The sequence below is a fragment of the Elephantulus edwardii genome, unplaced genomic scaffold (genome assembly GCF_000299155.1).
Source record: "Elephantulus edwardii isolate Elephantulus edwardi_28Jun2011 unplaced genomic scaffold, EleEdw1.0 scaffold00392, whole genome shotgun sequence".
Classification (NCBI taxonomy): domain Eukaryota; kingdom Metazoa; phylum Chordata; class Mammalia; order Macroscelidea; family Macroscelididae; genus Elephantulus; species Elephantulus edwardii.
In genome coordinates this window covers 1,318,546-1,344,752 of record NW_006400142.1, presented here as the reverse complement: position 1 = coordinate 1,344,752, position 26,207 = coordinate 1,318,546, and positions in this window count along the sequence as shown.

The following is a 26,207-nucleotide window of genomic DNA, read 5'->3' as shown; positions in this document are numbered from 1 at the left end:
TTTTGAATAATATTGCAGGAGAAGATAAAATAGATGAATGGGACCTTTTATACTGGTTTAATTATTCCTTTACCTTCCCCTGTCTCCACCCATCAAATTGTGTGACCCTATAAAATACTGGAAACAGGAGTGGCAACCACTTCCTAAATAACAATCCTCTGGAAACACTATGAACTTTGATAAATGTTGATAGTTGCAGAGGGGCTTCAGATCTTTTGTTCATAGGGTTGCTGTGAGTTGTGCTCAACTCAAAGGCAATCAACAACAACCACAACAGCTACATGAATTAATAAAGAACAACTATGTCAGTGTGGAGACTAAGGTGCACCTGATTCAAGCCATGCTTTTGCAATTACTTGCTATGTATCAGAAAGCTGGATAATGACTAAGGATGAAAGAAGATCTGATCCCTTTGAACTTTGGTACTGGAGAAGAGTATTGAATATACCATGGACTGTTAGGAGAACATACAGATTCGTCCTATGGAGGGTGAAACCAGACTGCTCCTTAGAGGCAAGGATTCCAAAGCTTTGTCTGACATATTTTGAAGATGTTGAAAGGAGGGACCAGTCCCTGAAAAGGGACATCATGCATGGAAGGGCGGAGGGACAGTGCAAGAGAGAAAGACCCTCGATGAGATGAAGTGACTGGGGAAAGGAAGGTAGGTGTGTCAGTGACAATAAGATTGGCACAGGATAGAGCAGGGTAAAGGGATATTTTACATAGGGATATTAAGAGTAGCAAGCAACTTGATGGCATATAACAACAACAACAACATGATTAACCCCCCAACCTCGCCACCACCAACCCCACCCATCCTCATCCCTTCACTCTCGCCCTTCCCTCCCTTGACTCCTCATGCACATTCTACAATAAAAATCTTATACCATTGTGTCCTTAAAAGACTGAGTTATTTCACTTAGCCTAATGCTCTCCAGTCCCTCCTAAGTTAGGTAGTAATTTACAAATCATTGTTCCAACATGCTGTGTAGAATTCCATCCTGTGAATGTGTCATAATTTCTCAATTCATTCACTTTGGTTGGACATTTGGGCTGCTTCCATGTTCTTGCAATGGTGAATAACACAGCAATGAACATTAGTATATGAGTTTCATTTGTGTCTCAGTTCTCATTCTCTTGGGATATATTCCAAGCAGTGAAATAGCTGGGTCAAGTGGAATTTCTATGTTCAGCCACCTCCCAGAGTGGTTGTACCATTTTACAATCCCACCAACAATGTAAAACAGTTCCTATTTCACCACATCCTCTCAAAGATTACTTGCAGTCTTGTTAAATTTTGCCCTGATAGAGTGAGTGAGATGATATGTCATTGTGGTTTCAATTTTCATCTCTATTATTGCCAATGATTTTGAGCATTTCTTCATGTATCTGTTGGTCATCTGAAAAATCTTCTTCTGTGAAAAGTCCTTATCTTCTACCAATTTTGTAATTGTGTTGTCAGTCTTTTTCTTGTGGAGGCCCTGTAGGATTCTGTAAACTTTTTATATGAGACCCTTGTCTGAAATATTGCTAAATGGGATTTATTTTTTCTCAGTCAGTGGGTTTTCTTTTCACTCTGTTGGAAAGTTTTTGATGCACACAGGGATTTAATCTTCAGAAGGCCCCATTTACCAATTTTATCCTCTACAGATTGAGGATTTCTGGCTGTATCTGGTAGTGTTTTTATACCACAGAAAAAGCCTTCTAAGTTTGATCCCAGTTTATCATGAACTTCATGATTTTGCATTTTACTCCCAGGTCTCTGATTCACCTTATGTTGGATAAACATTATTCTCATATTAGATACATGTACATGCCACTCAGTTAATTTGGACACAGAGTAACATAATGAAAATACTCCATCAAGATAAGGAGCCTGAAAATCTTAACAGAAATAAATTGTCACATTCTTTTATTCACACAGATTTAAACCATCTATGTCTTGTTTATTGACTAAATATTTAACCTGCTGCACAACTCACATTTTAAGTGCTCAGGTCATCCATTCATAGGTTCGCTATGAGTCTTCTACAATTCAACGGCACCTAACAACAACAACAACAACACTCACACAATATTATCAAGTGGGAACAAGCTCATGGTACACTCTGTTTCTATTCTTAGATGTTAGCAGTAAAATTAAAAGATATTAAGTTTAAATAAAATTATGATTGGAAAGAGATTGTCAATCTTTCTCCAGTGAAATGTGTCATGGATTTAAACTTCAATCTTTTGGTTAGCAGCTTAATGCTGTTGATATTCTTGTTGTCATTAGGTATCCTAGAGTCAAGTACAGCTCATAGTGACCCTATAAACAGAAATCTGGACTTTTTCTCATCCTGTGCCATGTTAGTAATCCCTGACATACTCAAGCCCATTGCTGCAGTCACTGTGTCAATCCATCTCATTGAGGGTCTTCCTCTCTGTCACTGACCCTCGACCTTTCTAAGCATGATACCCCTAACTAACAAATATCATCTCCTAACAAAACGTCTAGATAATGTAAGACAAACTTTGGCATTTTGCCTCCAAGAAGCATTCTGGTTGTACTTTCCTCTAGGCATAAATGTTTAGTCTTTTTACAGTCTGTGGGTTATTCAGTATCTTTCTCCAACACTACAGCTCAAAAGCATGAATCCTTCTGTCATCTTTATTCATTTTCCACCCCTCAGATACACAGCAAGTGATGGAAAATCTATGGTATGAATTAATTATACTTTTTCCCCCTGTTCATATTGAAACTTTTATTTCTTTTTTTAACATTTTATACTGGTTTATCTACAAAGGATTTTTTTTTTTACTTCTTGAGGGTTAGATGCAATCCATATTGAAGGCTTCAAGTCATCCTCAATTTTAGCAAGCAAGGCTGTGTCATCTCTATATCGTAGGTCATTGATGAGTGTTCTTTGAACCTGATGCCACATTTTTCTTCACAGAGTTCAGGCTCTCTAATGAATAGCTCAGTGGGAAAAAATTGAATAGGTGTGAAGAAAAGATATAACAGTGCCATACCGATTACTTGATTTTAATCCATGCAATGTTCCATTGCTCTTTTTGGACAACAAATTATTGGTCTAGGTTTATCTTATGTAATATGACCTTGACTCTACCCCACATGAATTTAAAACTAACTCAGGACCAGCTGAGCTCTGGGAAGATATCAAGAGAATCCTCCCCCCAAAATGCAAAATGTCATTAAAAAGACAGAAGAAAAGACCAAAATGCATGTCAGAAGAGACTCTGAATATTGTACTAGAGAGCAAAGAAGCCAAAAAGGAAAGGGAAGAAATAAAAACAAAAAAAATTAAGGAGCCGAATAGAAAATGTCAAAGGGCAGAATGGGAATACGAAGCAAAATATTATAACAAAATGTGCAAAAACCTGGCATCTGAAAATCAAAAGGACCATGCTTGCTCAGCATTTCTTAAGCTGAAGGAAATGAAGATCAAATTCAAGCCTTGAGTTTAGTACTTAAGGATGATATGAAAAGAATATTGAATGCTCCAGGAAATATTAAAAGAAAATAGGTGTAGACAGTCACTGTACCAAAAAGAAGTTACTGGCACAGAAAAATTTTAAGAAACAACATATGATCAAGAAGCAATGGTAATGAAGGAGGAAATTCAGGTTTTTCTGAAAGACTTGGCAAGAAAATAAAGCCCCACCAATTGATGGAATGTCAATTGACATATTTAACAAAAAAATACTGCCCTGGACATGCTCACCAGGTTGTGCCAAGAAATCTAGAGGACAATTACCTGACCAGCTGACCAGAAGAGATTAAAATTTATGCCCATTCCAAAAAGAGGTGGCCCAATAGAGTGTGGAAATTATTGTACAGTATCACTCATATTTGACTGTGTGGATCATAACAAGCTGCGGCTGACTCTGAGAAGAATGGAAATCCCAGAACATTTGATTGTGCTAATGCAAAACCTATACTTGGACCAAGAGGCAGTCATCAGAACAGAGCAAGGAAACACTGCATGGTTCAAAATTGGGAAGGGTGTATGCTAGGGATGTGTCCTATCTCCATATCTTTTCAATCTGTATGCAGAACAGATTATCTGGGAGGCTGGGCTCTGTGAGGAGAAATGAGGTGTCAGAATTGGTGGAAGATCTATCAACAATCTGCATTATGCAGACGACACAACTCTGCTTGATGAAACTAAGGAGGACCTGAAGTGCTTGCTGCAGAGGGTCAACGACTGCAGCCTTCAATATGGATTGAGGCTCAATGTCAAGAAGACAAAGATTTTCACCACTGGACCAATTGGGAACATTAGGTTGGATGGTGAAAAGATTGAGATTGTTCAAATCTTTAGTTTGCTTGGCTCCACAGTCAATACTCTTGGCACCAGTAGCCAGGAAATTAAAAGACATGTTGCTATGGGAAAGCCTGCTGTTATGGACCTCTGCAAAGTACTGAAGAGCAATGGTGGCACTCTGGAGACTAAGGTGCATCTGATACATGTCGTGGTCTTTGCAATCACTTTTTATGCATCAGAGAGTTCAACAAGTACTAGGGATGATAGAAGGAGGATTGACGCCTTTGAGATGTGGTACTGGAGAAGAGTTTTGGGTATACCACGGACTGGGAAGAAAACAAACAGATTCAACCTGGAGAGGGTTAAAACGGGCTCCTTCTTGGAGGCAAGGATTCTGAGGCTTCATCTGACATACTTAGGACATGTTGTGAGGAAGGATATAAGGCTTGGGATGGTGGAGGGGAATACCCTCTATGAGGTGGATTGATTCAGTGACTGGGGTAATCGGGGTGGGTTTGCTGGAGACAGTGCAATTGGCACAGGACAGAGCAGGGTTTAGGACTATTCTACATAGGGTTGATATGAATTGCAAGCAACTCGATGGCACATAACAACAACAACAACATCATTCATATCACACACAAGCAAAATCCTGCTGAAGATCATTCAGAAATGACTAGAACAGTACATTGACAGAGAATTACCAGAAATACAAGCTGGGTTAGAAGAGGCCATGAAAATAGAGACATTATCGCCAATGTTATATGGATCCTGGCAGAAAGCAAATAATACAAGAGGGATATATATCTGTATTTTATTGACTATGTAAAGACACTTGACTGTGTGGATCACAAAAAATCATGGTTAACCTAAAGGAAAATAGGAATCCCAGAACATTTGATTGTGCTTATGTGAAACCAATACTTGCACCAGGAAGCAGGCCTCAAGAACAGAGTTTCCATACAGTGTTTCCCTCTATGGTTCAAAATCAGGAACGGAGTATGTTACGGATATGTCCTGTCTCCATACCTTTTCAAACTATATGCCAAACAGACCATTTGGGAGTGTGCGCTTTATGAGGAGGAATGTGATATCAGGATTGGAAAAAGACTCATGAACAGCCTACATTATGCAGATGACACAATCTTGTTTGCGAAATCTATGGAGAACCAGAAGCACTTGCTGCAGAAGGTCAATGGCTGTCATCTTCAGTGTGGATTGAGGCTTAGCATCAAGAAAACAAGGATTCTCAGACCTGGGCCAATTAGCAGCACCATGATGGGTGAAGAAGGGATTGAAGTTGTTAACAGTTACAGTTTGCTTTTCCCCCCCTCCCCCCAACTTTCAGATGCACAAGAAATAATTGAAAAATCATGGCTTGAATCAGGTACACCTTAGTCTTTAACAGTTTGCACACTAGACCTTTGGAGAAGTTCTTTGAAAAGACTTTCACAAAGTAACAGATTTTAATCTACTGAATGTGGTACCAAGTTGGTGTGGATTCAAGGATAACAAGATCATTGGCGGCTTCAGTCTTTCTCCACCTATCATGATTTCACCTTTGGACTGCTGTTGTCAGGTGCCATTGAGTCAAAGACTACTCAGAGCCACCCTATTAACAAGACAGCTGAATCTTGTCCTTTCATATGTCATCTTCATCCTTTCTGACCCTTTTGAATCCTTTGTTGCAGTCACAGTGTCAATTCATCTCATTGGTGGTCTTCCTCTCTTTCCCTGACTGTCAACTTTTAAAAGCATGGTTTCTCTTTCCAAGGACTAACCTGCCCTAACAACATTCCCAAAGTACAAGTAACAATATTTTTTCTCATATTGAACCAGTGGTGGTGATTTTTATCTTTTTTATTGTTGAGATATTCAATCCATATTGAAGGCTAGTCATTGATCTTTCACAGCATGTTCCATTCACTTTCAATAAGCACGTTTGTATCATTTGTATAAGACAGGTAGTTCATGAATCTTCCCCTGATTCAGATACCCCATTCCTCTTGTTAAAGTTTAAAAGTCCAGCTTCTCAAATGACTTGTTAGTATAAAAATTAAACAACTATGAATAAAATATTCAATCCTGACACAACTCTCTTGATTTCTGTGGACTGACTGGTTGGTTGTCTGTTTTGTGTGTGTGTGTGTGTGTAGATAATTGGTTTTGTGGTTAGGTACCATCGAGTCTAGAACAACTCATACTGACCCTATGGACAACTAATATGAGCATTGTTCTATCCTACAGTCTCTAACACTCAAACCCAGTATAGCTACTCACCTTGTTGAGAATCTTCTTCTTTCTTTCCACCCATTCACTTTCCCAAGTATGATGTTCCTCTCCAAGTAATGACCTCTTCTAGCAGCACGCTTGAAGTTTTCAAGGAAAAGCTTTTTATCTTTGCTTCCAAGGAGCACTTCCGGTATACCTGCTACAAGACATGTCGATGGGATCTTCTGCACTCTTCTCTAACACCACAGTTAAAAGGTGTGAATTGAACACATCTTGGAACATTTACAATTCTCATTGAATGCTCTGTCAATTAGTACTAACTTCTTCGTTTAATCGATTGCTCTTCTCTTGAAGAGTCATGCAATTTCTTCCTAAAGATAATTTTTGTAATTTCTCTGTTATAATCTTATTGTCATTAAATATATATCTCTATCTCTATCTCTATATCTATATCTATATCTATCATCTATATCTATATATCATGGGAGGTGTGGTGGAGTTGAGTTTGTACACAATATTATCCCATAGAGCTGTTAGTTGGTTAATAGAAACATTGCTAAGATTTACAGCAGTGAAAGGTTTCCCCTTAGGCTATAAATTATACATTACTTCAGTGTTTAATCTAACACTGCCAAGAAGAAGAATGAGTTGGCATTCATATGGAGAATATTAAGTACATTTCAAGCTATTGTTACATTTAAATATTTACAGTCTTATTTGTAGATAGCAATAAAATGAAATAAAGAATTAATATATAGAATCTGTAATTGCAACCATAATAGTATACAGTAAAGCCATTAAAATTCATTTCTTCCTCAGTATCTGCTTTCCCAGTTAATAAATAAATTGTGAAAGATCAGCTTGATTAAAAAAGGGTAGATTTATCTCTACAAATAAGTAGGACACTGATATAAGTAGCTTTTAGGGGAGATTGTGAAGCATTTTGCTGAAAGTTTTTGCATAAAATCAATTTGTTGGTATTGTCAGTTGGTATTGTCTTGTTGTTATCTGTAATCAAGTCGCCTGTGACTCATAGTGAACCTGTGTCCACCAACTCTGACCCCTACCCTATCCTAGGTAAATCTCATCATCTCTGACAGACTTAATCCCATTTCTCCAGTCACTGAGTCAATCCCTCCTATCCTAGGTCTTTTCTTTAGTGCTTTCCCTCCACCCTTCCAAACATTATGTCCCTCTCCAAAGACTTGTCCTTCTGGCCATGTGTCCAAAGCATGTGAGATAGAACTTCAAAATCCTTGCCTCCAGGCTACAGCCTGGTTTCACCTTCTCCAGGACAAAGCTGTTTATTCTCACAATGTGTTCAAGACTTCTCCAGCACAACACAAAGGCACTGGCCCTCCTATCATCTTTAATTACTGTCCAGCTCTTGGATGCACAGCAAGTAATTGCAAAAACCATGGCCTGGGTCAGGAGCACCCGAGTCTCCAGACTAATGTCATTGCTCGTCATTACTCTAGAGAGGTCCTTCACAGCAAACTTTCCCAGTGCAATTTATCTTTTGATTTCCTAACTCCTGGTGCCAAGAGTACTGATTGTGGAACCGAGCAAGCTGAAGTTATCAACAACCTCAGTTTCTTCTTCCTCTATCCTAAAGTTGCTAATCACCCCATTGATGAGAATCTTTGTTTTCTTGATATTGAGCTTCAATCCATATTGAAGACTACAGTATTTGACCTTCTGCATCAAACATCTCATGTCCTCTCTGTTTCTGCAAACAAAGTTGCTTCATCTGCATAACACACGTGTTGATGAGCCTTCCTCTAAAACTTATGCCACATTCCTCCTCATACAGTCCAACCTCCCAAATGATCTATTCTGTGTATAGATTTAAACAAAACAAAAAAGCACCAAACAAACTATGGTGATAAGATGCATCCTTGATGCAAACTTTGTGTGATAGTAAATACAACTCACTACGCAAGATTTTTAGGGTTTAAAAAAAATGTGTGCATACATACAACTTTCCTGTGTTGGTTGTTCCATTGTATTAGCTGAAATGGATTATTTTTCTAAAGATAAGTGCAATTTTAAAATTTTATAGAGAGTTGCAAAGTTTTCCCTTCTTATTTTCTGTTGATTGCAGTTCCTAAGAGAACAAATTATAAATCTTTTTATTTTTACAGTCCATCATTATAAAACCTAGAAATTCTGTTTCAATACTTATTTAATGCATAAATATAAGAATGCCTGCATACATAAATTAATGCACATGGTTGTTCAAAGTGTCATGTTTGTGAACTTCCACAGTGGAAAATTTTACTATTGCTTGCAAATCTCATTTTAAAAAAATCTCATCTACTGTATAAAACTACTATTGTAGAATTAGTATGAGGTTCCAAAGTCTGGGGGAGGGTGGAAATATAAGTGTGAGGATGGGAGGGGCATATATAGACTGGTAATCACAGGTTTGCACAAATCAATAAGTGGGTGGGGTGAAGGAAATGGGAAGGATCTTTTTTGCGAGAAAAATGTATTCAAACTTTGTAAATAAATCAGAATAAAATTTAAAAAAAGAAAAAATCTCACTCTCTTATTAAAAATTATACAATTAATTTTGCTTTTCATAGAAAACAAGATGTCCCTAGTTATTCTAAAGGTTTGTTTGTTGTTATTGTTGTTTTATTTAAGTTACTCTTTGGACATTATCCATTTTGCTAATTCTGACTTTGTAAGAAAGACTAATAGCTTTTAATTAATTTCACAAAAACAGTTCAACTCAACTCCTAAGGTGAGTAAATATTTACAGTGAAGCCTAATATAAAGTGGACTTAATTTCAATGAGATAGATACACTTAATTTTTACCTGGATTCATGATGACTGTGCAATTCATTCATTATTCTTTATTTTAGACTACAATACTAATACATTCTTTGGCTGTGAAGTTTGTGCAATTTCTTCTTCAGTCGCTGCACTTACATACAAGAACTTTTAACTCTAAATAATACCAGGCAGAGTCCTGATAGATACATAGAAAATGCTGAATGAATTTTTGACAGTAAGATAATTTCAACATACTTAATATTATTTTGGTTTATTGTTAGGGATTGTTGAGATGGTTCCAATTTGTAGTGACCTGCTGCACAACAGAGCAAAACACTGTTCACCCTGAGGTTGAGCCAATTGTGTGACCACTGTGCCTATAATCTTTTTTTAAGATCTTTCCATTTTTATCATCCACTACTCTCTCAAGCATGATGTCTTCCTCTAGAGGATCTTCCTTTCTGATAGCCTGTGTGTGATATGAAATCCTACCTCTTGAAGTTGTAGCTTGCACGGAGAAGTTTAGGTACATTATTTTTTTAAGTGAGATTTTTATTTTAAGTTCATAAGGAACTTGGATTTCCATTCATTCATTGTTGCACATTTTCCTCCCTGCTCCTCCCTGGCTCATTCGCTTTTTACATTGGAAAAAAATTATTTCATAGTTATACAGTTTCTCCCCTATCCCGCCACTGCCCCATCCCCCCTCTCCAGATCACTTTACTATGCAGCTCTTGTTCTGGACTCTAGTCATACCAGTAATACTTAATTATATATTCCTTTTGTACAGGTCTCTCCCTTGTCTGTTTCAATGTCGTGTGCATTATTTATCCCCTTTTTTCTTAGTTTCTCCTCAACCCCCTTATCAGTTCTGTTTTATAACAGTGGCATTATGCAGTATTTGTTCTTTTGTGATGGAGATATTTCACTCAGCATAATGTCCTCCATGGTCACCCATTTTGTGTAATAATTCATTAGTTCATTGCTTATAATACCATTTTGTTTATTCTTCTGCAAGTCCATGGAGTATTCAGTATTCTTAGAAACACTATAATAAAGTTTCATATTGGCTTTTAAAAAGTTTTTCTGCATTGATGTAATTATGTAAGAGTCTGATTAATGTCTATGTCTTAATCTTAGTAGGCTAATGTCATCAAAAATAAATGAAGATTCTCACCATTCAGCCAAATGGCAGTGGCATAATAGATGGAGAGGAGATTGTTAACAATTTCATCTTGCTTGGGTTCACAATCAATGCTTTTGGAACAAGGAGCAGGACATTAAAAAAAATAATAATTTGATTAAGAAATTCTGCTGAAACAACCTCTCCTGAGTGTTAAAGTCCAAAGATATTAGTCTAGATATTAAGGTGCACCTGATCCAAGCCATTGTCTTCACAATTACTTTCTATGCCTCAGAAAGATGGACAATGAATAAGTATGACAGAAGAAGAATCGATACCTTTGATTAGTGGTGCTGGAAGAGAGTATTGAATAGACCCATAGACTGCCAAGATAGCAGGTCTGTCCTGGAGAAGGTGAATCCAAGTTGCTCTCTGGAGGCAAGGATTTTGAGCATCATACTTTGGATATATTGCCAGGAGGAACAACAGTCCTTGGATTGAGGACATCATGCTTGGAGACGTAGAAGGACAACATAGGAAAGGATGACCTGGATGAGATTAATTGACTCAGTGACTGGTATAATAGGGGTAGGTGGATTGGAAACAGTGAGATTGCCTCCGGACAGGACAGAGTCAGAGCTGTTATACGTAGGGCCACTTTGAATTATAAGTGACTTGATGACACGTATCAAGAACAACAACTACTTGCCACATACCATTGCTGATATCTGATGGATCTTGGCAGGAAAAGTAGAATAGCAGAAGGATGTCTGTGTTTTATTGACTATGCAGAGGCACTTAACCATATTGACAATCACTTATTACAGCTAATATTGAGAAGAATGTGAATGCAAAAGCCTTGATTGTGCTCATGTAGAATCAATGTACAGACCAATGGGCTGCCATATTAACATAACAAGCATACACTGAATGGCTTAAAATAAAAAAAAGTGTGTATCAAAGATGTATCCATTCTCCTTATACATTAATTCTGTATGCTGAAAAAAACATGCTAGAAGTCAGACCTTTTGGATAAAAAATATGGCTAAAGAATTGGAGGAAGCCTCATCAACAACCTGTGCTATGTAGGTGATATGGTAAGTAGGATTTGGAATTCTTGTTGCAAAAAGATCAAGGTACAACCGTCACTATGGATTGCGTTTAAATATCAAGAAAACAAAAGTCTTCATCCCTGAGAAAATGGTCAATATTATGCTAGTTGGAGAGAAGATAAAAGTTGTTAAGAAAGTCATTTTTCTTGGATCCACAATCAACACTTTTGGTACTAGCAATAAAGAGCTCAAAGAAATTAGTTCCACTGGGAAAATCTGGTGTCAGGGTATTTACTAAAGAGAACTTACACCATTTTAAAGATTAAGGTGTGCCTGATCTAAGCACTGTTTTCCTGATTGCTTACTTTGCATCTGAAAGTTGGACAATGACTAAAGACAACAGAAGAATCTATAACTTTCAATTGTGGTGTAAGAGAAGAGTGTTGAATACTTCACAGACTGTCAACAGAAAAAAAAATGGGTTTATCTTGGATAAAGTGAAAACAGAACATCATCTCACATACTTTGCACATGTTGTTAGGAGCCCTCGAGAAGGATCAGCTTAAGAGAGAAAGACCCTTGATAGGACGGACTTACACAACTATAACAATGATATCAAGTGTGTCAAAGATGGTGAGGAAGGCACAGGAGAGGGGAGGTTTTAGACCCATTGTTTATAAGCTTGCTACGAGTCACAGTTGGGTTTTCCCCCCCACATGATAGAAACAACATAAATAGAAATAGTGTTATTATATTATTTATCACTAACTACATGGTGCCTACCTTCTGAAGACACATCACTTCAGACTCAGACAATCATAGGAATTTCAAAACTCACTTCTCTTTGCTTATACAAGAGAATGGAAGAGATTCTTTTGAATAGTCATGTAAATTTTGTGTTCAAAATCACTGGCAATCCGAGAGATATAAATTAACACACTTACTCCCATTACCCCAGTTACTGAATCAATCCATCTCATTGAGGGTCTTCCTTTCTGCTGTCCCTCCACCCTCCCAAGCATGACATCCCTCTCCGAGGACTAAGTTCCTCCTTGCAACATGTCCAAATATGTTAGATGAAACTTCAGAATCCTTGCTTCCAAGGAGCAGTCTGGTTTCACCCTCTTCAGGACAAACTTGTTTGTTCTTTTACCTGTCCATGGTATATTCAATATTCTTCTCTAGCACCTATCTAGTGAAATGCGTACAAATCTCAAAAAAAGTCAGGGGAAAGGGAGGAGGGGGTAAAAAAGAGTTCAGTGGACATATGAGGGGCGAATATAACAATAAAAATAATTCTATGGGACTCAAAATGAAGGAGTAATAATGGGCAAAAATAAATTTTAATTAGTTATATGATATTATATATCTATATCTATCTATCTATCTATCTATCTATCATCTATCTATCTATCTATCTATCTATCTATCTATCTATCTGAATTAGAGTATGAAACACATCATTATCTTCCTCTATTTTGCTCCAGCTTCCCCAGTATGAGGTCATTGGTCTATGGTCTAGCCCTTCCTGACAATTTACGTCAGAGTAGGTGAGATGAAGCTTCACTGTCCTTGCTTCTGGTAGCATCCTGGTTGCACTTTCTCCAAGAGAGACTTGCTTGTTCTTTCCACTGCATATTCAGTACAATTCATCAACACCACAAGTCGGAGACCTTGATTTTTCTTTCAACCTTATGAACTGTTCACCTTTTAGATTCACAGCAAACAATTGAATAAAGCATGGTTTGGATCATGTGCCTCTCAGTATTTGCACTGACATCGCTGTTCTTTAGTACTTTGGAGAGATCCTTGTCATAAAATTTACCCACTGCAACACATAATTTTGATTTTTTCCCCCCTGTGGGTGCTGACTGTGGATCCATTAAATTAAACCATTGACAGCTTCAAACTTTTCTCCATCTCTCATGATGGATCTATTGGTATCCGTGGTGATAATTCATTTTCTCGATTTTGAAGTATAATCCATATTGAAGACTGTATTCTTCAATGTAGTTGTCGCTGTGTGCTGTCGAGTAGCCTGTGACTCATAGAGACCCTCTGAAAAACGACTCTGAAGCCTGTCCTGTCCTGAGAAAAGCTCATTGACTCCAACACACCCTCATTATCCTAGTTACTGTACCAATCCATCTCATTCAGGGTCTGTCCCTCCACCCTTCCAAGCATGGTCACATGCTCAAAGTATGTGAGATGGAGCTTCCAAATCCTATGCTCCAAAAAGAAACTTTGTTTCACCTTCTGCAAGACAGATTTTGTTTTCTTAGTCATATATAGTATGTTCAAGACTCTTCTCTAGCACCACAACTCAAAGGCATCAATTCTTCTGTAATCCTTAGTCATTATTAAACTCTCTGATGCACAGCAAGTAATTACAAAGACCATGGACTGTCTCAGGAACATCTTAATATTTAGACTGACATCTTTGCTTCTCAGCTCTCTGACAGCAGATTTTCCAAATGCAATTCATCTTTTGATTTCCTGACTGCTGGTGTCAAGAGTGTTGTGTATGGAGGTGAGCAAGCTGTAACTGTTAAAACCTCAATCACTTCTCTATCCATCATGGTGCTACCAGTTGGCCCAGTGTTAGAATCTTTGTCTTCTTGATGTTGAGCTTTAATCCATACTGGAGACTACAGTCCTTTACCTTTTGCAGTAAGTGCTTCAGGTCCTCCTCAGTTTTAGCAAGCAAGGTTGTGTCATCTGCATAATGTAGGTTGTTGATGAGTCTTCTTCCAATCCTGGTATCACGTTGCTTCTCACAACACCCACACTCCTGAATGATTTATTCTTCATATAGATTAAAAAGGTATGAAGACAGGACACATCCCTAATGCATGATTTTCCAGATTTTGAATCATACACCGTTTCCCTGCTCTGTTCTGAGGACTGCTTCCTGGTCCAAGTATAGGTTTAGCATGAGGACAGTCAAGTGTTCTGGGATTTCCATTTTCCTCAAGGTTAAACACAATGTAGAGTAATATCAATATTGTCAATTATATAATCCATTTTGTAGTTTGATTCATGGTTATTTTATAGGCAAATATCATCTTCTCAGAAGTAGCAACTGTATAAGGGTAAAATGGCAAGAGAAAGAAACCATGTTTGATTTGTTTAATTTGATTATTCAAAATTAATAGTTTAAAATAAAACTATGTGTTTTTTGTTTTAAATATTTTTAATTAAATCTTGAAATACATTGAATTAAAAGTTGCAATTGTCAATATTAATCATAAAAATGCATGTTGCTATTAAGACAAAAGGTCAAGTTTAATAAGCACTTTTGAAGACTAATATGTATGGAAATAAAGCTCTTCTTTAGAAAGCTTAGCCTTTGAAATCTGGTAATTTTTTTTAACACAGAGTAAATAGACACAATAATAAAAAATGGAAAATCACTAACCTCATGTTGGTTTCTGTCAGAGTGACCCTATATTGGATCTCTTAATGGGACAAGACTTTGCACCTTCTGTTCACTAAGCCACTGGTGGATTCAAGTCTCTAGAGACACATGGTCTTTTGCATTTCTATAACTTTTGTCCTTTATCAAAGTTCATAGAGTTTCCAGAGGCATGTTATTTAGGAATTGAATGCTATTCCTGCTTCCCAGATTTGCATGACAAACCCTACAGATTATTCCATCAGAGTACAGCAAGCAAGGAATTATTATTTTACACTTCATTTTCATATGGTCTTGTTGTTAAGTGCCGTTGAGTCATAGCCGACTCATAGCTACCCTATGAAGGAAAGTCCTCAACGCTTGCGTGGCAATGTAATTAAGGAACAGATTACAGGTTTCTTAGATATTTAGGTGAGCGTTAGAAATCACTTCTCTCATTTTCTACATGTTTTTGCATTTTTCCCCAGACCAAAATAAACACAAAATTTTACAGCCTGCAAATAATATCACAAATAAGCAGAATTATAACAAAAAAAAAAATCAAGAAATAGGATTCTAAATAAAGTTCAAGGTATAGTTTTATAGTAGTAATTGCTAATATAAATTATAAAATTATATTTTTAAATGCTGTTAGTATTCCCTGATCTTATATTACATTGTATGGATCTTTATTAATGTAAATAATTAATTCCTGGTAATTGTTTCGTATATTATTGAAATTATCTAGTTACAACCCTTGGGGCTTTTTTTACTCACTGCTATCAAGCCTGTTCTGACTTGTGCTGACCATCCACACGCTACTTAGGTAGTAAATTATTGAAGGAGGAGGTTGCTTCTTGTAAGCTCTGGTACCATTTCTAACACTAAGGCTATAATTTTCAAAATTCTTCTTTTTTCTCTGTTTACAACTTTTATATCTGATGACTGGATATTAACACATAAGTTTTAAGGACTGTATGGCCAATGAATTTTGTATGGCAAATACTGATATAAATACTCAACCTCCTTGATTTTAGCTTTAATGGTTGCCATTGTACATTTGAGTAATATTCATAGTAACTGAACTTTGGTGTGTGCCCATGGATATTACCCTATCATCACATCATTGGTCTTCAGCACAGAACTTGAAACGACTGTAGACAATAATTATGGCACATTTTTCCTTCAGTTTGTCATTTCTGACAAAGTCGATCACATGAATGATTTAAAATGGTAAATATGTATAAAGATGAATAAATCAAGAAATCTGGAGAACAACCACGTGGCCAACTGACTGGAAGAGATGTACATTTGCTCCTATTCCAAAGAAAGGTGACCCAACAGAGTGTGGAAAGTATAAAACAATATCGTTGATTTCACATGCAAGCAAGATTCTGCTAAAGATTATCCAAAAACGACTAGAACAGCACATCAGCAGAGAACTGCCAGAAGTTCTCTGGGTTTAGAAGAGGTCATGGTACTAGGGATATTGTAGCTAATGTTAGATGGATATTGGCTGAAAGCAGGGAGTACCAATGGAATGTCTATCTGTGCTTCATTGACTACACAAAGGTATTTGAGGTGTTTGACTGTGTGGATCATAACAAACTGTGGCTGACTCTAAGAAGAATGCGAATCCCAGAACACTTAATCGTGCTATTGTGAAACTTATACTTGAACCAAGAGGCAGTCGTCCGAACAGAGCAAGAAAACACTGCATAGTTCAAAACTGGGAAAGGCATACGCCAGGGATGTGTCTTTTCTCCATACAGTTTTAACCTGTATGCAGAACAGATCTTCCGAGAAGCGGGGCTCTATGAGGAGAAATGTGGTATCAGGATTGGCAGAAGATCTATCAACAGTCTGCGTTATGCAGATGACACAACCCTGCTTGCTGAAACTGAGGAGGACCTGAAGCGCTTGCTGCTGAGGGTCAGGGACTGCAGCCTTCAAAATGGACTGAGGCTCAATGTCAAGAAGAGAAAGATTCTCACCACTGGATCAATTGGTGGCATCAGGTTGGATTGTGAAGAGATTGAGATTGTTCACAGCTTTAGTCTGCTTGGCTCCACAACCAACACTCTTGGCACCAACAGCCAGGAAATTAAAAGATATATTATGATGGGAAAGTCTGTTGATAGGGACCTCTCTAAAGTACTCAAGAGTACTCAAGAGCAATGGTGTGTCTCTGGAGACTAAGGTGTGTCTCTGGAGACTAAGGCGTGTCTGGTACAGGCCATGGTCTTTGCAGTCACTTGTTATGCATCAGAGAGCTGGACAACGACCAGGGAGGATAGAAGGAGAATTGATGCTTTTGAGCTTTGGTGTTGGAGAAGAGTGCTGAGATTGCCATGGACTGCTAAGAAAACAAACAGATTCATTCTGGAGAGGGTTAAACCGGGCAGCTCCTTGGAGTTAAGGATTCTGAGCCTCCGTCTAACATACTTTGGATATGTTGTAAGGAGAGACCGGTCCTAGGAGAGGGACATCATGCTTGGGAGGGTGGAGGGACGGCACAGGAGGGGAAGGCGCTCTGGGAGATGGATTGATTCGGTGACTGGGGCAATCAGGATGAGTGTGTCAGAGACAATAAGATTGGCCCAGGACAGAGCAGAGTTTAGAGCCGTTGTACATAGGGTCGCTATGACTCACAAGCGACCTGAGGGCACATAAAAACAACAACAACAAGATATCATCAGTAAGTTGAAATTGACTGGCATTGATGATATTGAAATAGGCAATGATATATTCTACTATTTCAAAAAGAAATATTGAAAGATAATGAAAATTTATAATTAATAAAAAATATTGTAAATCTTGCATGAAGCATGGGATCTCTGGTGGCCTAGAGGCATGAAGGTCTGCTGCAACCCTAAAGGCACATGGTTCGAATCTGTCAGCTCCTCCAAGGGGGAAAGACAGGCACTTTCCTGCCTATGAATTTTCTGCCTTTGAAAACCTGCCAGAGGGTCAACTATGAGGTCAGTTCTGACTAGATAATACACAACAACATCACCATCACCACCACCACCACCACAACCCTGAAGTACATATCTTTTGTTTCTCTGTGTTTCATTGACTATATAAAGACATTTATCTATGTGGATCACGATAGATTATGCCTAATTTTGAGAAAAATGGGAATTCCCAGAACACTTGATTATGTTCATGCAAAACCTGTATCTGGACCAGAAGAAGTCCTCAGAGAAGAGTAAGAAAACAGTACATAATTCAAAATGGGAATAATTGGTAATGCATCAGGAATGTGTCCTGTCTCCATACCTTTTCAATCTATATGCAGAACAAATCATGTGGGATGCTAGACTTTAATGGAGGAATGTGGCATCAGGTTTGGAGAAGACTCATCAACAACCTGCTATATTAATATGACACAACTTTTCTTGTCAAAACTGAGGAAACATATGCTGCAGAAGGTCAAGTACTGTAGTTTTCAATACAGATTGAAGAATTGATATCTTTGAGTTTCGTGCTGGAGAAGAGTATTGATCATACTGTAGAATGCCAAAAATCCCCAACCAGGTTAGTACTGGAGATGGTGAAACCAAGTTTCTCCTTGGTGGCAAGAATTTTTAAGCTCTTTCTCACATACTTTGGACAGATGGCCAGGAGGACATGGTCCTTGGAGAAGGAAATCATGCTTTCATGAGGGCAGCCTTTATCTGTCACATGCAGAACTAAAGCATTGTTCCCAGATTAAGCCAAATTAAGGAGAACGACTGACTATCCACTTCTGAAATCATAGGTCTTCAAAAAACTCAATGAACAAGAGAGCACAGTAACACAGCTAGATAGATATAGCACTGGAAATTAAGAACTCAGCTTTGAAGACACTAAAAATGAGAACAGCTGCAAATATCCACTAACAATTGGAATGAGCAACATAGGAAGTATGAATTTAGGCAAATTGGACTTGTAAGAGTAGAAATGAGATTCATAAAGATTCATATACTAAGCGTTAGAGACCTGAGAGGGACTAACAGTGAACTCTCTGAATGAGATAATAATAATAATTTGATTTACTTTTCTAAGAATGAAACTTATTGAAACAAGCTTGACAGCAGGAGTGTTATCCACTTCAGAAATAGCTTGCCTCGGGAAACCCTACAAACTTGGAGAAATGATGAAAGTTGCACAATTGTTCAGGTCTTTCATATACATAGTCGCTATGAATAATCTATGACTCAATGACATTTAACAACAACACAATCATGAAAAATTGAGAAAGAATGGTGCTGCTTCCTATTAAGAGGGTCATTTCAAGATATTTCCTGAAATACATTGTTGTGAGCACCAGGATAGTGTCCATGTTCATATAAGGAAAAACTATTAACATAGCTATTATTCAAATATTTGCACCTACAGTTAATGACAAAAAGGAGTAACTTAAGGATTTTCTACCAACTCTTGCAGTCCTTAATACACCAAACATGCATTAAAAATGAATTAATAAAATTTCACAACTGAAATGCAAATATTAGAAAGTAGAAGAAGAAATGAAAATTTAAAAATATGGGCTTGATGGCAGAAATGAAGCTGGAGAAGGAATGATGGAATTTTATATATTCAATTATTTCATTCATTCGTTGAAAATATATTTTCTAAAAAACACAAATGGCAACTAAAAACATACATTATGCTTGATGGACGGCACGGAAATCAGACTATGTTTGTGGAAAGAATCATTGGGAAGTTCAATATTAGCAATCAAGACCAGGTCTAATGCTGGCTGTGGAACAGACCATCAAATATTCACTTGAAAGTTCAAACTAAAGTTAATGGGGGAAGGGGGATCTCTACAAGAACCAAAACATTATCTTGAATATATCCCACCTTAATCTAAAAAGAAAAAGAAATATCTTAAGAACACTAATGATAAAAAGTCAGATGAGTTATGGATGACGTTAAGCACATCCTACATAAAGACAGAGTAGAAAGTCGCTCAATAAGCAGAAGAGAAAGAAAAGACCAAAGTGGAAGTCAGAAGACTGAAAATTGCACTAGACTGTTGAGAAGTTAAAACAAAGACAAGAGATGCAGAAGTCAAAAGGATGATCAGAAAATTTCAAAAGGCAGCTGGAGAAGACACAACCAAGTATTAAAAGGAAATGTACCAAGAGCTAGCTGGGGTTGGAGAATGAAAAAGTGAAAAGCTTTGTAGTGTTTCTGAAGTTGAAAGAACTTAAGAACACAGTCAAGCCTCATGTTGCAATACTGAAGGATTCTATAGGCAAAATAGTGTAAACGAAACAGCTTTTAAAAAGACTAAGTTGTGTCTGATTGAGGCCACAGCCTTTTCCGTCACTAGTTATGCATCTGAGAACTGGACAGCGGTCATGGCAGAAGAAAAATCAATGTCTTTGAGTTGTAGTGTTTGAGAAGAGGAATGACTTCCCATAGACTGCCAAAAGAAAAAGTGAAACGTTTGTAGAAAATAAGCCAGGATGCTCCTTGGAGACAAGGACGGTGAACCATCATCTCACACAATTTGGACCTATTCCTTGAAAAGCGCCAGAATGTTTGGAAAGATGCAGAGTCAGTAATGAGTTTGACTAGATCAGAGATGACGAGGAAGGCACAAGATAGGAGAGAGTTTAGATCCATTGTTCATTGGGTAACTGGGAGTCATATTTGACTGGATGTCACATAATAACTATGACATTTTGAGGAAACAGCTTTGCATCAGTGTATTTTGAGTGGCTTCAAGTTGTGGGTCTTCTGACACAGGCGTATAAGAGCCTATAACTATATTTTGCCACCGCTAAACCTTTGATGACTCACCTGTCTGAGTCATATTTGACTTGATGGCAGTTAACAATAACTAGATTACCTTTTGTGGATACTAAAATATTATATGTTGTTGTTTTGTTGTTGTGTGCCGTGGAGTTGAAATAGATCTATAGCTGACCCTCCGGCAGGTTTTCAAAGCACACGGGAGGAAATTGTCCAACCTTCTCTAGCGGAACAGCTGGTGGTCTCGAGCAGCATGCCTTTGGGATTGCATAGTGGTAGGAAAAAAATATGTGTAAGCAAATTCTTTAACTATTGTACTAAATTAAACATAGTGGCCCAGCGGCAAGAAGCTGCACTGCAATCCCAAAGGAATGTAGCTCAGAGCCACCAGCTGCTCTGTGGGAGAAAGACGGGCAATCCCCTCCCATGTGGCTAACTGCCTCTGAAAACCTACCAGAGGTTCAGGTATGGTCTGGTCGTGACTCTACAGTACACATTGACAACAATAACGTGCATAACTAGACCTAAGGACCATTGTTGTTAGATGTCATTGAGATTTCTATGACTCAGCAATACGATGAGAACCGTATCAAATCTTTTCCCTATTCTTTGACACCATCTCCATGCCTAAGTGCTTTATTGTAGTCACTGAATCAATTAATCTCATTGGGAGACTGCCTCTCTTCCCTCGATGCTCTGCATTACCCAGTTCTTCTTGTTGTTATGTGCCATCAAGTCGCTTGCGACTAATAGCAACCCTATATACAACAGCCCTAAACCCTGCTCTGTCCTGTGCCAATCACACTGTCTCTGACACTCTCTTCCTGATTACCCAAGTCACTGAATCAATCCACCTCATAGAGGTCCTTTCCCTCCTGTGCTGTCCCTCCACCCTCCCAAGCATGATGTCCCTCTCCAAGGACCTGTCCCTCCTTACAACATGTCTAAAGTATGTCAGATGAAGCCCCAGAATCCTTGCCTCCAAGGAGTAGCCTGGTTTAACCCTCTCCAGGGTGAATCTGTTTTCTTGGCAGTCCATAGTTCATTCAGTACTCTTCTCCATCACCACAGCTCAAAGGCATCAATTCTCCTTCTATCCTCCCTAGTCATTGTCCAACTCTCTGATGCATAACAAGTCATTGCAAAACCCATGGCCTGTATCAGATGCACCTTAGTCTCCAGAGTGACACCATTGCTCTTCAATACCCTGCTTTTCCAAGTATAATGTATTTTCAAAGGATTAGTGCTTCATAATAACAGGTGAAAAACATGTAAGAGCAAGTTTCACCACTCTTGCCTCTGAGGACCACCCTCATTGCACTGTATTGGGAATAGATTTATTGATTCTTTTTGCAACGATGGTACTGTTTACCAGCATGACAATTCAAAAGCATCATGACCTAGGAACTAATAGGGTAAAAACAGAGAGATGAAATTATGGTGTGTTCATAACTAAAGAGAAAAAATATAGTAGAAAAAACCCTAGTGTGATTCAATGAACATTTGCTCTTTATCAAATATAAATTCATAACTGATGACTGAAATATAAATTTCAAGTTACTGAATATAAATTTCAGTTGCTGAAGCTTAGGCCACTGAATTTAAACTAATATTTACCTTCAATTTACCACTTGTCACTAGACTGACAAGGTAACTTACAAATAAAATTGTCAGACCTATTTTCATTTATAATTTGATCATTATGTTACCAAAGAAGTTAGTAAAATCATATACACAAGTACAATAACTTTTATTTGATATTTTATTTTCATATTTGATTAAAGATTAAAAAAATCACATTTTAAAAATTACTGTGAAAATATCATTGTAGTATGATATCAGAAAAATAATAAAAATGTTAAACTTATTCAGTTCTTTAGTGCTTAAAATAATGTATGTGCATATATGTAAGCCAATTTATGTATTTTTGCTTTAGAATTAGATGAAGTAATTGTCTTCTTTTAGGAAACTGTATTGAATAGAGGAAAAATGGAAATATAATGTAACACTTTGACAATAAAAGTGATTTATCAAGCAATTACTTTCTTTAAGGGTAAGGTGTCTGAGAAGTCCACCGGTTTCTGAATCTAATTTCCTGAATTACTATTCTAATTTTCTAATTTTGGTTATTTTATTCTCCATTATTTGTCCATTACTCACATATGAGCTTTTCTTCAATCAGACATATCTTGAGAACTGCCTTTGGGATTTGTAAAACAATATGTTTACTTTGGCCTTTAAACATCTGTGATAGTCCTCTTTCTGTGCAACTCATACTTCTACATCTACAGAGACTTAACTCATTTCATAGAAATCAGTGTGTTATTTAGGAAAATGGGAGAAGACAGTAGAGGATTAGGTTATAGGGAATAGAAACTGAAAGGACGTTAACACCAAAAGCTCATTTAATTAGAGACTCTGTTGTTTTTTAGAGCCTCACAGGACTATAACCCTACTGATTGGAAAGAGTTCTGAATATAAACTCTCACAGGAGAATTTTTGAATTGACAGAGAGATAGAAATATTGTATCATTAGCAATATTATCAGAAGAGGGTACTAGTGGATAAAATGAGAATAAAATCCTAAATGGCTGATCTTCCAATGCCTAAAAATCTGTCCATATAATAATCAAATATATAATTCTTTAAAAACATGCAAATAATGTTCCAAAAATAAATAACCTTTGGACCCTAAGATCAAAATCTCTAGGAATACGAAGGTCAACTTGCATAACTCATCCCAAAAAGAAAATATTATACATACTATGTTGGTGAGTAGTGACTGGAATCATTATCGCTTTCAAGTAGACTGCTAAGAGAACATATAGGTCTGTCCTACGGAGAGTGAAACCAGGCTGCTCCTTGGAAGCAAGGATTTTGAAGCTCTGTCTGACATACTTTGGAAATGTTTCAAGAAGGGAGCTGTCTTTGGAGAGGGACGTCATACTTGGAAGGGTGGAGGGAAAGTGCAGGAGAGGAAGATTCTGGGTAAAACGGATTGACTCAGTGACTGAGGGAATGGGGGTAGGATTGTCAGAGACAATGAAATTGGTTCTTGATAAAGCAGGTTTCAGAGCTGTTGTGCACAGGGTTACTACGAGTAAGAGCTGACTCGACAACACATAACAACAACAGTTGTCTTAACAGCAACGTTTTGACTTCTCTTTGTCTTGCGAGAATAAAAGAGAATAAAACCAAAGATGCTCAGAACCACAAATTAACTATATATATTTCACAATCCACACTCATGAAACCAGAAGAACTAGGGAGTGTCTGGCTGGTACTGCTGCCCGCTCTAGAAATGATCACAAAAGAAAGTCCTGAACAGAAGGTAAACAACAATGTGGAACAAACTCCAAAAGGTGAAAATTATCAGGCTTGCTTGTCAAAGAAAGGCTGATTGAAGCACTGGCCAAATGTCTAACTATCTTTCAAACATGAAATAAATTAAAAAAAAATAGACTGTTCTATAAGGCCGACTTTTAAAGGTTCTGTTAGCTATTATTCTCCTTACTCATAGTCAAATTCAGCTAACAAAGTTTTCAGCAGTTGCAGTTATCATTGCTTTTCCTGTAAAAATTATAGGATACCTAAATATGGTATTTGTGTCTGATCAGCTATGTAAATGTATTTGACTGTAGATGAAAACAATTGATAGGTAATATTGAGGAATATTGAAATTACAGTACATGTTGCTACTGTGCTTTATTAAATCTACACGTGAACCAAGAAGCAGTTGTTCAAACAGAACAAGAAAACACTGCATCATTTAAATTAGTAAATGAATATATTTTAAAAAAGGGATTCAGAGTGTTGTCATTTCTTCATATCTATTCCATGTGTGCACTGAGAACATCACTCAAAAAGATGGAGTTTATGAAGAAGTATACAATGTCAGGATTGGAGGATGACTCAGCAACAAACTATATTACCCAGGTGATGTAATTCTGCTTGCATTAAATGAAGAGGACTTGAAGTATTTGTTGCAGAATATCAAAAGCTATAGTTTTCAATATAGATTTTGTTGTTGTCATGTACTGTGGAGTCAGTGCTATAGAGTCTGAACCAACCCATAGCTGACTCTTCAGTGGGTTTTCAAAGGTCATTAATCACATGGGAGGAGATTGTCTATACTACCCCTGCAGAGTATCTAGCAGCTTCGAACCATGTGCCTTCAGGATTGCAGTGCAGTTTTTTTGTTAATAGGCCCCCAGACAAAAATGATTCAATATAGATTACGTCTCTAAAGAAGAAGGAGGCGGAGGCGAAGAAGAAGAAGAAGGAGAAGGAGAAGACGACGAAGACAAAGAAGAAGAAGAAGAAGAAGAAGAAGAAGGAACAACAAAGTAAGAAACCAGACACACATACAATAAAACAAACACCCAAATACTCAATCTAGGGCCAATAGGTGAATCATGATAGAAGGGGAAAAGAGGGAAATTTTCAATGATTTCCATTTACTGGAATCCACAATCAACATCACGACAAAAACAACCAAGAGATCCAAAGACGTGCTGCATAGGTAACATCTGAAGAAAGGACCTCTTCTAAGATGCTAAAGAGAAACACTGTGAGTTTGAAATATCCATAGTACAATTGCTCCAAGCCATGGTAGCTTCAATTACTTCCTATGTATTTGAAAGTCAGACAATGAATTTAGATGATAGAAGAAAACTGCCTTTGAATTGTAGTTTTGCAGATTACTAAGAATCACACATGCTATCAGGAATGACTAGTTCCTGGAAAAATATATACTGAATAGGTGGAAGGTCAGATAAAGAAAGACCCTTAATTTGATAGCTTGACACAATGGCTATGGGTTCACAAATACCAGAGTTGGTAGTGAGGATGGCACATATTGGGACAAGGTTTAGGTCTTTTGTTCATAGGTCACTATAAGTTGTCATTAACATCATCTCATCTAACAACAGTAGCAACCTATCTAACTCTATATCTAGAGAGCTTTGTTGGCTTAGTGGTAAAATGAATTGCCAACTGAATGACACATAATTCTAATCCAACAGCTGCTTTACATGAAAAAAGATGGTCAGTCACCTCTCTTGTCATTCACCACCTCTGAGAACTTGATGGACTGTCAGCTATGAGCCTTTTCTGACTCAACAGCCAGAGCTCCTTATACCAGTTAAAACGCAAAGAACGCTGGTAGTTTAGTAGTAAGGAATTATGCTGACAACTCAAGGTATGCGGTTTAAATTCACCAGCTATTCTACAGGGGGAAGAGAAACAAACTCTTCAAGTCTGTTCCGCTGCCTCTGAAAACCTTCTGGAGCGTTAGCTGTGAGTCATTCCAACTCAATGATACACAGCATCAACAACATAGCAATATCTAGAAATAGACCTATCTAGATCTAGGATGCATAATCTCTCCTCTCTGTGATTTATTGCCTCTTAAAACCTGCTGCAGGGTCAACTATGAGTCAATTTGACAGCACACAACAACATATATAAATGTTGTTTGTTGTTGTTATGTGCCGTCGAGTCGCTTGAGACTCAGCGACCCTATGTACAACAGCCCTAAACTCTGCTCTGTCCTGTGCCAATCGCACTGTCTCTGACACTCCCATCCTGATTACCCCAGTCACTG